At 37.2% G+C, this 16,573-nt stretch overlaps 1 pseudogene; it reads left to right on the top strand.

Moving 5' to 3' along the window:
• LOC149286667 (neuropeptide S receptor-like) overlaps positions 1-16,573 on the top strand; it is an 85,087-nt pseudogene that overhangs the window by 63,062 nt on the left and 5,452 nt on the right.

The following is a 16,573-nucleotide window of genomic DNA, read 5'->3' as shown; positions in this document are numbered from 1 at the left end:
GAAAGGAAAGGTAGGAAAGCATTAAATTCGAAAAAATTTTCCCAATATAAGACATACCCCGAAAGTAAGACATAGTGGGGCTTTTAGGGATAAAAAGAAAGTAAGACGCTGTCTTACTTTCGGGGAAACACGGTAGTTGGTTTTGAGACACTAAAACACATTTGAAAAATTAGCACCAAACCCAGGAATGGAAAGACACTGAAAACAACATGCCCCGAAACCTAGGGCAAGACAAGACACCAATGCCCCAAAACCCAGAGAATGAACTTCAGCAAAAAAAAAAACCTTCTATGTGTGCCAGAAAAAGGGAAATCCTGATATTAATCCTGATACGTGCAAGAAATGTGAAAAAATAGGAGAAAACCTCAATCTATTATTATTCTGTTGATCAAAATCTGCTATACTGTTTCCATGTGTTATTTGATCTATACCCTCAGTGCTGAGTTTACATGTGATTTACAGTTGATCCGTACCTGCAATGCTATGTTTCCTTGCATTATTATTGTATACCTGCAAATACAGGATTTGTATGTCTGATTCTGATTCAGTATGGCAAATATTTTTTTGGTGTGGTAGCGTAGGGAGTGATTGCATGCTAGGAAACATGGAGCGGGGCCCAAGGAAATGCTTGCATAGGGTCCAATTTTTTCAATAAAAAATGTATTGGCAGCAGGGTCTAATACTTATATACATATACCAGCAGCAGGATCTAATATTTATATATATATCGGCAGCAAGTTCTAATATTTATATATATATTGGCAGCAGGGGCTAATATTAGTATATATTGTCAGCAGGGTCTAATATTAATATATATCGGCAGCAGGGGATAATATTAAAGAATAAAAACTAACTGCCAGTTCAGCTATTGTTTTGAAATCATATTTCAATCAGGTCTTTACTTCAAAAAGATAAGTACATTTTACGTAGTTAAAAATGCATGTCTAATACATATATATATATATATATATATATATATATATATATATATATATATATATATGTGTGTGTAATCTCATGCGCTTCATAGTGTGTCCCTGAATGGCATATATTAATATTAGATATATTAATATTAGACCTTGCTGCCGATATATATTACTATTGGCCCCTGTTGCTTATATAACGTATTTCCTCAATTATAAGACAACCCCCCAAAATTTTAATATTAATTTAGGGAAAAAAGGAAAAACCTGAATATAAAACTCACATGTAAACTATTTTAATAAAAATTATGATTGAAAAAAAATATTTTTTGTTTTTATTTCCTTTTATTTGCCACTCTGCCCTAGTTATGCACATCTGTCCCCCAGATATGCCTTATAGCCCCTTATATGCCACTATGCCCCCCAGAAATGCCTTCCTGAGATGCATTTTAACCCCTATATGCCTCCAGGAAATCATTGAACCCCGCCCCATGCCACTGTTAACCCCCCATGCCACTCTTACCAGTGCATCCTTTTACTTGTGACCCGTGTTCAGACTCCCTGGTGTCTAGTGGGTCAGCCGGTGGAGGTCTGTGCGATGGAGACCTCTGCTGCTGGTGGCCAGTACTTCCGCCGGTGCTTTTATGACAGAGCGCCAGCATCACATGACCTTCCGGTGCTCCACCATAGAAGCCCTGACGGAAGTGCTGGCAGCACTGCAAGGTCATGTGATGCCAGCAATCCGTCATATAAGCCCCCAGAGGAAGTGCCAGAAGCAGAGGCTGCCAGAGAGGAGGATCTGAGTCCTCTGCAGCGCTGCAGGGGATCTGGATCTTACTCTTGTAATCAGACCTCCATTTGTCCCAAAGTGTACTACAAGTAAAAGAAAAAAACAGTCTTGTCATTAAGGGGTTAAATTTACCTTTAGGCAATAAACTGAGAACCTGCACACTCAAACAATCTCCAAACTACACCTTGAATAAAAAGCACACACATAAGATAGATCTTAAATATCTTAATTTAAGATATCACCCAAACTTTGTAGTGTAATTGAAAACCTAAACATATTTTCAATGTCTAAATAAAGACACAATTCAAAATTGTCATGTTAACCCCTACATACGGTGCAAAATCTGTGTTTTAAATTAGGATAAACCAGGCATATTCAAATTCTAGAAGAAATTGTGTTCAAATGGAACTTTTAACATGCATATATTAATTATCTCTATTTTTCTTTTCAATAAAAGTGTGATTTACTTCATCGTAATAAGAACCATATGGGCAAAGAGTAAAGCACATGCAGTGATAGTGTCCAACTGTTCTGGTAAGTAAAGTTGTTTCCTCCCACACATTACAGGTGTTTCACAAAAGCAGTCATGCACATATAGTGCATTCTGGAGATAGCTATAAATACTTTAAAATTAGAGAACATCTGAATATATTTTATCTGTCCCCCCTGTGTCCTTGGAAACCTATTTTTGGATACCTTTTTTTTGTTAACAATAATTTCGTGCATTTCATTTGAACGTGGTGATTCAATGAGTACAAAAGTATTATATGAATTTTTGGAAAATGACATAGTATAAAAGAAAGCGATGGTAGTGCTACTATCAGCCTGATGTCTGTAAAATTATATCAGGAAGGGCAGAGCCGGCCCTACAATGGAGCATTAAGTCTTGGGCCGGCCCTGAGGAAGGGGCAGTATGAGGCATCCTTTATTTATATCCGTATATCCTGGCCAAGTGGAAAACACCAAGTGTAGAACATATAAAATATTGTGTTGATGTTGATGTGCACTTTTATAAATGCAGATTAGTGCTTATGCAATAACCACCCTTTAGTAGCATTGAAATACTGCATTTATTTCCTGTATCTACCTCAATTGTGCTTATTTTTATTATGTATGATATATTTAAAAACAAAATTGTTATCTATACATATTGTGGCATTGAGTAATCTTAGCAATATTTATTTTTGTGTATATGGTATGTGTATTTATATCATATCCGTTTTTCAATTTTGCCCTCCTTCCTCTCCCTCTGTTGATTTTTTTCTTCTCATTCCTTGTAATAATCAAAATTCACATAAAATACAAGAGACTCTTGATAATATTAAATGTATGCTTCCTAATGCAAGGAGTCTAAATGGAGGAACTAGAGGCAATAGCATTCACTAAGCAATATGACATAATAGGCATAATGGAAACATGGTGGGATGAGACACACGACTGGGCAGTTAACTTAAATGGTTACACATTATTTAGGACAGAAAAAGCAGGAAGGGTGGTGGAGTATGCTTGTATGTTAACAATAAGCTAAAGTCTAATATTAAGCAACTTGAATGTGACAAGTAAAAAGGGAAGCTTTATGGGTAGATATCAGCTTGGTCCAAAAAAAGGAAATCAACTACTGGTTGGGATATGTTATAAACCACCTAATGTTAATACTGATGAGGAAGAACAGCTGTTAGAGCAAATTGAGAAAGCTGCACATCTGGGTAACACGTTAATTATTGGAGATTTTAATTACCCGGACATAAATTGGGATAAAGGGACTAGTAGTTCTGCAAGGGGATTCAGGTTTTTGAACCTGTTAAATGACACCTTCATGTCACAAGTGGTGCAAGCACCAACTAGAAAGGATTCTTGTCTGGATTTTGTCATAATAAACAATGTTGATCTACTGTCAAACATTCAAGTGGGGGAGCACTTCGGTAATAGTGATCACAATATAGTGTCTTGTGAAATAAACTCAAAAAAGAAATTGCACATGGGAATACTAAAACATCATTTTAAAAAGGCCAGTTTCAATAACATAAGGGCAGCTTTACAACATATTGACTGGCATAAACTGGAAAAATGGAGTATCTTCAAACAAATATAAGAAAGGTACGCTTCTCAGTATGTACCATTGGGTAAAAAATATAAAAGAAACAGATTGAAACCAATGTGGCTTAGTGGGTAAGTAAACCAAGAAATTAAAAATAAGAAAGGGCTTTTAAAGCATTTATATCAGACAAATCAGAGGCGTCCTATATAACATATAATGCATGCAAAAAGGTGATTAGATGGGCTAAACTAGAAAATAAGAGAGGGATAGCCAAAGAGAGCAAAATCAACCCCAAAAAATTCTTTAAGTACATAAATCCTAAAAAAAACTAAAAAGGGAAGTCTAGGTACACTAAAAACAGAGATGGGGGTGTTAGTTAATGAGGACGGGGAAAAAGCAGAAACTTTAAATAACTATTTTTCCTCCATATATATTAAGGAGGACGCTATGGCAATGAATATGCAAATGACTACTGCAAAACATTTGCATACAAATTGGATTGGATGACTCAGGACAAGGTGCTACACCAACCACAAGTACTTAAGGAGCTGAGTCTGGAAATAAGTGAACCTCTGTTTCTAATCTTCCGGGATTCTTTTCATTCACGAAGGCAGATGTGGTTCCTATATTCAAAAAGGGTTCAAACTCTATGCCTGGAAATTATAGACCTGTGAGCTTAGCTTCTGTGGCTAGGAAAGTAGTTGAAGGGCTATTAAGGCATAATATTCGGGAATTCATTGGGAAGAACAGTGTTATTAGTAGAAATCAGCATGGTTTTATGAAACAGAGGTCATGTCAAACATTTAATTGCATTCTACGAAGAAGTAAGTACAAGTGTAGATCAGGGTGTTGCAGTGGATGTAATCTACTTGGATTTTGCCAAGGTGTTTGACACGGTTCCACACAATAGGTTAGTATACAAACTGAAGGAAAATGGTCTAGATGCAAATTCTTGTTCTTGGGTTGAACATTGGCTTAGTGATACAGAGAGTTGTTATAAATGGTAAAACTTCAAGCTGGACAAAAGTGGTAAGTGTTGTTCCTCAGGGTTCTGTCCTGGGACCACATTTATTCAACATATTTATAAAGGGCCTTGCAATAGGCGTTGAAAGTCATGTGTCCGTGTTTGCAGATGACACTAAACTCTATAAATTAATACAATGTGAGCAGGATATTACTTTACTGCAGAGGGATTTAGATAAACTGGGGGACTGGGTACACAAATGGCAGATTAAATTTAATGTAGATAAATGCAAAGTTATGCACTTCGGGGTAAAGAATGCACAAGCAACCTACACCCTAAATGGTAGTGAATTAGGGATCACAACAAATGAGAAGCATTTGGGAATTGTTATAGACAACAAACTAGGAAACAATGTGCAATGTCAGTCAGCAGTTGCTAAGGCCAGTAAGGTGTTGTCATGTATAAAAAGGGGCATCAATTTGCGGGATAAAAATATAATTTTGCCTCTTTATAAATCAATGGTAAGGCCACACCTTGAATATGCTGTGCAATTTTGGGCACCTATTCTAGAGAAGGATATTATAGCACTGAAAAGTTGCAGAGGCGGGATACAAATTAATAAAAGGAATGGAACACTTTAGTTATGAAGAAAGGTTAATTAATTTAAATCTGTTTAGTTTAGAAAAATGGCGCCTCATAGGGGATATGATAGCATTATATAAATATATTCGGGGCCAATACAAACCATTGTGTGGAAATCTATTCATAAACAGGACTATGCATAGGATACGTGGTCACGCATTTAGACTGGAAGAAAGGAGATTAATCTAAGGCAAAGGAAAGGGTTTTTTTTACAATTAGGACAATAAGGATGCGGAACTTTTTGCTTGCGCTGTACAGACATTTAACCCCTTCCGTACCAGTGACGTACTTCCTGGTTGGGTGTCACCCACAGACCGGGACGTACCAGTTACTTCATCGATGATGCGCGATCCAGCATCGCTATGGATGCTGGGATCGCGAGGGGCGGGTGCTACTGACCGCAGGGTGCCCCCAGCGATCCGTAGCAGCCACTCCCCCTCAATTCCGTGTACGTGATCGCTTTGAAGCGAACCACGAGCACGGAATTAAAATATTTAAATAAAACTGCGGTCTTCAAGGGAAGACGCGGTACGAGAAAGCTGGTCCTGAGGGGGTTAAACAACAATTGGATAAATACTTGCAAAAACATAATATTCAGGGATATAATGTTTAAATTATAGGGAAACAGCTTCTTGATCCAAGGAGAGATCTGACTGCCATTCTGGAGTCAAGAAGGAATTTTTTTCCCCCTAGTTTGTGCAAAATTGGAAAGAGCCACAACTGGGTTTCTTTTGCCTTCTTTTGGATCAACAGCAAGAAATAAACAGATATGGGAAAGGCTGAACTTGATGGACGCATGTCTTTTTTCTAACTATGTAACTATGTAACTTGTCTCTTTGCACCATCTTATTTCTCTCTCCCTTGTCCCATTTCTTCTACTCAATCTTTTTTTCCCAATTGTCTTTCAATTACTCTTGTCAGATTTATCTTTATCTTTTTTGTCTTTTTTTCGTAGCTTTTCTCATTTACCCTTGTCCATGCCATAACCTCCCACTTTCAGTAAACTATTTTTTTCAAATTTAATAAAAGCTGTGATTGAGAAAAATATTTTTATTTCCTTTTATTTGCCACTCTGCCCCAAGATATGCCTTTTTGGGCGGGACGGTGTGTGCAGGCCGACCCCTTTTACTTCATTAGGCAGCGGCGGGAGGAATCCAGCTCGCAGCAGCTCAGCAACTGTTTTGAATGTGAGTCTGCTGGCTGACTGGCCCACCGGGAAATTTCCCGGTATCCCAGTGGGCCAGTCCGGCCCTGCGAAGGGATTAAAGTGTGACCCTGACTTTTGTTTATGCTCACTGCAAAGCTTAAATATACTGGAAATTTCTTTCAGAATGAAAGGGAAATCACTATCTGGGCATGCCAAATTGAGATGGTATCCATGCTACCTAAGCCTGCCCAGGTATTTTGTAATTAAGATAACCTGACATTTGCAAATATGCACGTTTATGTACAACCAAACATTAAATTGTCTTTTAGGACATGACTAGGGTATAGCCACTTGATTTGGATAGAGAAGGCCACAGGTTTATTAACTGAAATAAAAGGTTAAAGAATACACACAACTGAGTGGATCGATAAACGCATTTACATACAACTTAACCGTAACAGCTCAAAACCAACTGGCTATGGCTAACCAAACCTTTAGTGATCTAGCCCAAAAAGCAGATGAGCTAGCCAGACCAAGATTAACCCTCTAACTGCCAGTCACCAGCCCAGAGGGCCCTCCTTTATCCAATTACTTCTCCTTTTGGCTAACTACCCCCTGAAATACCCTGTCACTCAGCAGTACCAACCACCCCCTCTATCCACTCACTCTGCAGCTGTGACAGTATATAACCCACCAAAATAAGGGCAGGCAGGAGTCTTCAGTGATGTCTTGCAACATACAGGTAGCAAACTTTAGATGACTCACATATATATCCCCCATTTAAATCCGGTCCCCTTTCCTTGACCCCGCTCCTTTCCTGCAGCCCCCACCCCACCAGAAACTTTAACCCCTTCAGTCCCCTACAGATGTACCTGTACATCCTAAAAATGCATTTAGTAAAAAAATTTACTGTTTGAATGAGTATGCGTGATTGAGGAAATGAATCTGTGAATGAATGAGTATATGAATGAAAGTGTGTGTGATAGTATGGATGTGTAAGTGGGGGGGATGGTACAGGGCGGCTGTAAGTGATGTGCAGATCCCATACTGCTGGCAGCATCAATACACAAGGGGGGCAGCTAGCCAGGTTTCAGCATGTACTGGCTGACTTAGCATGATAGGAGCGTGATTGCTAACAGCAATGTTACTTACTTTTAATAAAAGTGTGGTTAACACACCAAAATTGGACAAAAAAATACAATAACAATATTAATTTATATATGATTGTTGACAGCAATCACACTCCTATCATGCCCAGCCAACCAGTACATGCTGGAATCTGGGTATGCCTGAGATTGCTGTTAACAATCATTATATATATATATATTAACATTGTTATTACACTTTTTGTACAATTTTGGTGTGTAACTTACTTTTATTGTGGGATTTTTTATTATTTTTAAAGGTGGGGGGTTATTTTCGGTTTCGGCTAAGTGAACCCTGAATTTTTGGTTTTGGTCCAGATTTTTCATTTTAGTGCATCCCTAGAATAAATAGAACAATTACATTTTTACTTATCCAGAATCCTGAATTTGTAGTGACAAAACTTTCTAGGCCCAGAAATCAGTGAGAGGAAAAGTAAAGGTTTTGTATCATTTACTTTATTTTAATCTGCATATCTTATTAAATGCCATATTTTCTCACAGTGAAAAATGAGTTCTGATGGAGTGGTCCTCTGCAGAAAAAACTTGGACACCCCTGTTATAGTATGTTCCCTTCTACTTCCCTCCTCCTGTTTATCTCTCCGCCTTCTTCTGTTTATTCCTCCTTTTTTTTGTACCTCTTTGCTTTCTTTTTTATCTCCTCCATTTAATTAATTCCCCGTTTGTCATTGTCTCTCATCTTTTTTGTTTTCTCATCTCTGCCATTTCTCTTTACCTAGCCTCCTATTTTGCTTTATCTCTCCCCTTATAAGACTAAAGACTAAATAATATCTAATGTTTCTATAGTAAAAATTGTTATCTTATCTGTCATCAAATTATTTGTTTACATGCTTTAACCCCTTCAAGACCGGGACATACCTGGTACTTCCTGGTCAAAGGTCACTGGCAGACCGGGACGTACCAGGTACGTCATCGATGATGCGCGATCCAGCGTCGCTATGAACGCTGGGATCGCAAGGGGCTATATATAGCAAAAGTAAAAGATGTTTTCAGCAGATATGAACCTAGGGATTTTTCTTGCAAGGCCTGTATAGCCTTGCAAAATCTAGGAATTGATTTCTTCCTCTGAAATCTGTTTTAAAAAGTGGATAGCAGATGGTGTAAGAATACCACATGAAGTAGGTTCTTTACTTTTGCATTGATCAGATGTGGAAGCAGGAATTCAGCCACTTCTGTTATAGAAGGCTTCAATTTGCTACTAGATTGATTGTGAAATTCCAACCATAGCTGGATTAAAAACTGCTGATTTGATTTAGGCCATATATATATAAATTCTCTAACCTCAGAACACTAGCACTCATGCAACTTTTACTCAAAGTACCCAATTCAGTGAGTTAACTGAGTCTCAGATGGGAACGTCCCACTTGACGCAAGATGTAAACTCAGATGGGTTCAAACCTTTTCTCCCATCGAAGAGGTTAATCTCCACCCTAAATGATAATTTACCAAATCTCAATTTTATACATGTGGTTACGCCTCACATTCAATAAATGAAGTCCTGAGCACAATTATAACAAAGGAGAATTAAATTCTAGTAATTATTTATTAAAGATCACAAATATTTAATAAATCCAAAATTAAGTTAAGTATAACATAGAATGCATTTTATTGCTTATATGCATGAAAAAAAAACATACCAGCCAGTCAGTCAATATGCATAGTTGAATCCTTGACAATACTTTTACTGAGGCCTGTAACAAAATAAACAAAGTTTTCTTGTTTGCAATTGAATTTCTATTAAAAACATAAATGTATTTTTTTTAGATGGAAAATTTTGTACCGGTTATAGTCACAGAGGGCTCATATCAAAGGCTAAAATGAAAGCTATCAAATACAGCATTGTAGTTATTCTTGGTAAGTAATATTTTTTTTATTTGTGAGCATACCCAAATCAAGCATTTGTCTCTCAATGAATACATTAGTTTTTAGTCAGTTTTTGTTTGGTTACAGCATTAATACAGATGTTTGGTTACCCCTAATACAGATGCCCCCAAACCATCTCCTACTGACTTTATTTGCAATTTTTTGGCATGCTGTGCTGGCATTTTCACTTACAATAATAAGACACAAAACATGTTCTCAACCTCTAGTTCAGAGAACAGTTTTGTTTTTGAATCAGATTAACTGGTTTGGAGGTATTTAGAGTAAAAGTGAATGTTTTAAAACTGAGGGTTTTTATAAGAATCAGACGAACTTAGTGTTATTAAATCAATTTCATTAAAACTGTCTTAAATGTTATCCCTTCTTTTCCCTCATTCTTAAGAAATCAATAACAATTAGCAACTGTTAGTGGCTACACCCACATCATTAAAGGATTGTTCTGTGGTCATCAGCTCTACTTATCTCCTGCCCATTAACTTTAAACACTATCCTTATGCTTTTATTGAGCCTGGTTATCCTTTCCACCTGGGATAGTGTATCATGTTAATCGACTGCATTGCTGAGTCATCATGTGAGCCCAGTCATGTTACCTTTGCCCCCCCTGTGGCTGTCCTTTAGCCAAGAGGTCCTGCCTTGTTGTTTCCTGTATAGTGTCTCTGAGTAATTAACTGCTGCTGTTCTCCACTGTCTTAGTAGTAGGTATTATTGACCAGAGTTGATTATTATCTGATTCTGCAGCTAGGTTGCTACTATTCATGCCTGCATATCCCAGTTTACACTTGGGCACGCTTATGCATGGACATTCATATCTGTACTCCTGCTTTCTGTGCTGTTCTGTTGCGCAAACATAGAAAGGGCTGGTTAGACTGGGGGGGGGGGGGTACAGCTGGTCCTAATTCTCCAAAATGGGTTTTGTGCCAGCCCAGGGTTAGGTAGCATTAAAGTAGTAGGGCAGTTCGAATAGTTTTTAGCCTCTTGCCTCTTTTTTTTTTTTCGGTCTTCTTTCTTTATCTGCTTCTCCCTGGTATCAGGGTGGAGCACCTTTGCACTGTCCCCGTGTTGCGCCTCATGGCACTGCTGTTTTGCTGAGTACTCCAAGAGGCCAGAATATTGCAGACGGATTTGCAGAGAAAAAAAAAAGTGTTTCTGCACCATAGAGGAGCTGGTACCAGGGAGAAGCAGAAGACAGAATAAAAAAGACAGAGAAATAATAAGAGGCCAGAGAAGAAGGGGAGCTTCAGGAAAGCAGACAGGGAAGAAGAAGTGGTCGATTGAGAAAGTAGGGAGACATTGAGAGAGAATGTGAGAAAGAGAGTAAATGGGAGTGAGTAGTTGAGTGTGAGAAAGCATGATGGAGTGTAAGAGTGTGTAAGTGAGGGTGAGTGACAACAAATTTAGTTTCCGAATGGAAAAGGCCCTATGAATTTTGTCCCAACTGAAAGGGCAGAAAACAAAATTTGTCTGAAAACAAATGGACCAAGAACAAAATTAAAAAAATCTGTTTCAATGTATAGTGGATATTTTTGTTGGATGTTTTATTTCTGAAAGAAACAAATATTTTTTAAACTGTACAACAATGTGTCTGTTTCCTCAGCCTTCATACTTTGTTGGAGTCCATACTTTTTATTTGACATTCTGGACAACTTTAACATGCTTCCTGACACCAAAGAACGAGTCTATGCATCCGTGATTATTCAGAACCTACCTGTTTTAAATAGTGCTATTAATCCAATTATTTTTTGCATATTTAGCAACAGGCACTGTCGTCTCTCCAGGTAAACATATCCTTGTACTGTTATACTTGTAATAGTACACTTAATTTGTGGCACTTCTTTTCTATACATACAGTATATAAATGGAAAGTATTATATAAAATTAGAAACAAATTTGGATAAGACAATGTTTATACCTAGGTTGTGCTACTGTATAAGCAGTTCAATCATTATCTGCTACATGAATATAATGTTTCTCATAAATGAATATGTACTGTGCACTGTAAATATGTCTTTCAGAGGCAATAGACTATGCCGTTGAGCATATTGGGGCTTATATATTGGTGCAAAGTAGTCTTATCACCAATGGAATTTTACAGTGAGATCATAAACCTGTTTCTAAAAGTGTGCCCCAGAGTTTTTACAAAACTCCATTGCCCTTTAATACTGCATATGCATATGATCAAAGCCTTCTATATGCAGTCATACACAGTAAATCCAATGTAATGAGATATGTGTCCATCATAAAATAATGATTTTGCAGCCTTTTGCTATCTGCTTGGCAGAACTTTCTTTTTCTGTCACTTGTACATTGACTAATGTTTATAAATTAATGATAATATGTTTAAATATGTATTAATGGAGTATGAGGTCAACTTAAGTATAGAGCTAAGAAACATTTTTGTGGATACTATGGTACAATTTCATTTTTCATATTATATGTTCATATTATGTCAATAACATTGAAACTGCAGTACATAAAATGTGGTATATTGAGACAGTTATGTACATTCATAATCAAACAATGATAGCCTGTTTTTTAATCACTAATTGACCTATCAAGATCAAAAGAAAAGAGACTCACAGATTGTCACAACAGAACATTTAAAAACCAGCCTACAACAATTAGTGACCCAAATAAAATTGGAAATCCATACGAATAAATAATATTTTTATAAATGTTGTATTATATAAATTTGTACAGAGAAGATGAAATGCTGTATTTCCAATAATTTCAACCTCAATGATAAAGCTAATTTCACTTAATACACAAGGATTAAACAGCCCTTCAAGCAAACAGCCATATTTAACTATATCAAAAAAGAAAAAGCCAATATAATCCTATTTCAAGAAACACACTGGCTAAAAACAGACTTATTACACTTTTTCCTAGATTCAGTGTTAAATCATCCGCATCATTACAAGAACAAAAAAAGAGAGGAGTTGCTCTAAAGATCTAGATATACAGATGAAATACCAAGAAATAGACGATCAGTTTAGATATATCATTATAGTTTGAGAAATTCAGGGTAATCGCTATACAATTGTAAATACATATGCTCCCAATGATACAACAATCAAATTCATTAGGCAGCTCTTCTCAAAGATAGAGAAAATCAAGCAAGGAAGTGTTACCTCCTCCGTTGTCCCGCGGGCAGGGGAGCTGAGGCGCAGCCCACGTGTCCAGCCTATGGCTCGTTCCGTCGGCGGAAGCCGCCACTGGGAGCCCCCGCCGCCGGTTCCGTCCTGCTGTTAGATGTGCGTCCCAGCAGAGATCAAGGGATCTTGACGGGGTGCACGCCTCGACGTCATAAATATTCATGTCGCCTCTTAAAGCGACATTTACCTCCACCTACTTGGTGGGTAGGAGGATCCAGTTTTGTGGAGGGATATTTAAACCCTCAGTTGGCACTACACCTTTGTCTGTGATAGTGCCTTATAGCCTTCACTAGCGTTTGACTTACTGATTTCTATTTGTTTATTGATTCCGGCTTGTTCCTGACCTACGTTGTTTGCTGCCTGCCCTGACCTTTGCTTGTGACCCCGACTACTCTTTTGCTTGACCCCTGATTTTATTATTTTGAATTTATTATTTTTGTTCCTGTATTTTCTGAGCATATCTATGTACCTGATTCTGCTATACATCTCCATCTCTGCTGGGAGGCGCTTTTTCCAATTTCTGCAGTGTGGATCCACTGCCAGTACCGCAGTCATGACAGGAAGCTTACTAATTGGAGGCGACTTCAACTGTGTATCTAATGAAGACCTAGAGGGGAAAAAAGGAAGTGAAGCAAGCAATAGATTTTCTTAAAAAAACTAAACCCCCCTGGACCGGATGGATTCTCCAACATGTTTTACAAAACATTTAAAGAAAACCTTACAAAACACTTAAATAAAGAAAACAAGAAAAAACTGGAGTTCCAAGTGTGAAATCTAAAATAATAATAATAATACTCTCCAATGTTAGCAGCTGCCGACAACACTCTTCTTTGTTTAAAACACTTAAATAATACATTTAATGATAAAGCAAAACAAAAGAAATTACCAGAAGAGATGCTGTATACAAATCTAATTCCTATTCTTAAACCTGGAAAATCTCCTGATCAGGTGATTAGCTACCGACCAATCTCATTATTGAATGCCGATACAAAGATTTATGCGAGTATACTAGCTAATAGAATTCAATTAACTTTACCAGACCTGATCCACACGGACCAGGCCGGCTTTGTAAGAAGCAGGTCAGTGATAGGCAGTGCAAGACGAATAGTAGACATCATAGAATCAGTTCATGATGGAGGAGCCCCATTCCTGGCCCTGTAACTGGATGCAGAGAAAGCCTTTGACAGGGTCAGATGGGACTTCTTAAAATCAACGCTTAAAGCCACAGGCTTTAGAGGCTATATGTTGGATGCTGTTTTGGCATTATACATCACCCCGGGCAAGAACAATAGAAATGGGAATATCTTCAGACAGGGATGCCCTCTATCTCCAATATTATATCTCGTCACTATTCAGTCCTTAGCAAATACAAGAGCTAATAATAAAATCAAAGGCTTTAAAATAAAAGATCAAAAATAAAAATCACCAAAAACCATAAAAAGATAATTGAGGCCAATATACTTCCAATGTTAAAATATACATTTAGAAAGATCAAACATTTGAAAAATGGACAGGACGAATAAAGGTATTGGAAGAACACATTTTACCAAAATGGAGCTATATATTTAGAATGATCCCTCTTAAAATCCCAAATCCCTGGCTGAACATGATACAATCAGACTTTAGTAATTTTTTATCGAAAAATAAAAAACCAAGAATGAGCCAAAGAGTCCTATCCTTAATAAGTAAACAAAGAGGCTTGGGAATGCCAAGTATGATAGATACATATGAAGCATCCATGGCAGCCCATAAATGCCTTAAAGAAAACACCATTAATGAAGCCTGGCATAAAATATAAGCATCTCGGGTCAGAGCTATGAATTTATTAGAACTATTCTGGAATCTAAGATCAAAAGAAAATACATTTAATACATCAAAATCGTTGAAAACATATACTATACATGGGTAAAATAAAAAAATAAAAAATAAAATGAAACTGTGAGACAATCTTATTGATACATTACCTCTAGAGATCTTGTCTTCCAATGTAGATGACCTGGATTTGAAGTCTTGGAGCAACCCTGCAATTAATAACAGGTATTATTGCAAACGACGCAGTTAAACCTTTTAATGAGATATGTGATCTAAAAGTAAAATATATTTTTCAGAAACATAGAATAACAGAACAAACCGAGATAATAAAAAACATTACAATAACAAACAAACAAAATGACAAAAATATTGTCTCAAAATGTTTACAACTACTAAAACCTGAAGAAAACCCTCCTATACTATCAGCACTTAAATCTTGGGAAAATTACCTACAAATAAAGATAGCAATGCAAGAATGGTTTAAGCAAATAATAGGGTAATTAAAGTACGCTGCCTAAACGGAATTTCATTATAAATGAAATGTAAAACTAGCAAGAATATACAATACTACTTCTTCTGATTGTTGGAGGTGTGAAGGAGCTAATGCTGACTGTGTACATATATGGTGGTCATGCAGTAAAATTCTGAAGCTTTGAAGTAAAGCTTGGAACTATAAAGAAGAAATAATAAACTCAGAGCTAGATTTTTCTCCAGCTACAGCATTGCTACACATAAAATGGCCGCAAGTATCAAAAGATAAGACAACTGTAGTCATCCATATATTATTAGCCATTACTAAATTTGCTAGACTGGAAATCTAAAGAAGATCCATCATGGCTCGTAATAAAAAATGTGGTTATTGATCAATGCAAAATGGAAATAGGTATATTGAAACAGGAAAATGATACAAATTCTAGTATAGAAAATGGAAAATCTGGCTAGCTAGGATATCCATTGCAGTACTCCCCCTACAAATTCTTAGACATTTCTTTTGTTGCCTTTTTTTCTTTTCTCTTTCTTTCAATGTAATTTCTTCTTATAATTGTATTGTGACTCTTCAATAAAAAAAAGTCAAAAACAAATAAATTATAGTGTAATGTACTAAAAAAAAAGTGAAATAGCACCAGTAAAATAGGTAAAAATGATTTACTGTAGCTTATGATAAGTTCAGGGGATGAAGTGCTTTATGCAAAAGTGCAGAGCTTCACAGCACATGACTTGAGCAGAAGAGTATAACCTTTTACGCTTCTACCAGATGATGCACATGTACTCTGCGCAAAATCACTGGTATATCACAGCATGTCTTAGTTTTTATTGTGAAAATGTTAAAAGTGCTAACCAAACCTGTGCACGGCAAGCAAAATCGATTTGGACGAAATGTTCTTTTCGTTTTGTCTGCATTTCTTTTTGGGCAACAACTCGTTTCACAGCTGTTCCGCTTGTATGAAATTCGGGAGCATTTTTTTTAATTCAGAAACGATATTCAGGGGTTGTTCCAAAAGGAGGAAGTCCCTGACACCTTCTGAATTCACCTTACACCTACAGCAGCATCATCTCAAGTCTAAGGAAGAGCAGCAGCACTGCACCAACTGATACATACAGCAGTATGTTATTTCTCAAGAAAATTGGACAAGCTTGATAAAATTACCCCTCAGAGTAAGGAAGGTGATATGGCATCAGCAGTAGTAGTAGGGCACTAGGAGTAGGTGGAATCCAGTCCCACCGCACAGGACACAGAATTTCTCCCAAAATTAGAAAAGGAAGGAAGGAAAATGAGCTGCAGTAGCAGAGGCAGAACAGGGCAGGCACTGGCAGACAGACTGAACCCCCCTCATATTAGAAACAAGAATAACAATGATCCACCAGAGTAAGGAAGGGCATGAGGGCAGGGCACAGATAGGGTGATATATATTCCCATAAACACACCATCACATACACATATACATTTTATATTATATATATCTCACATACACACCCGTGTCTCATGGAACCAGACTCCTATGGACTAGCCAGCTATTGGGGCTCTACAAGCCAGGAATTGCAGATGCGCCTGACCGAGAC

The sequence above is a fragment of the Sceloporus occidentalis genome, unplaced genomic scaffold, assembly GCF_023333645.1.
Source record: "Sceloporus occidentalis isolate IW3139 unplaced genomic scaffold, rSceOcc1.0.p SCAF_67, whole genome shotgun sequence".
Taxonomy (NCBI): domain Eukaryota; kingdom Metazoa; phylum Chordata; class Lepidosauria; order Squamata; family Phrynosomatidae; genus Sceloporus; species Sceloporus occidentalis.
Note: the sequence above shows the minus strand (reverse complement) of the source record. Positions and strands in the feature narration are given on the sequence as shown.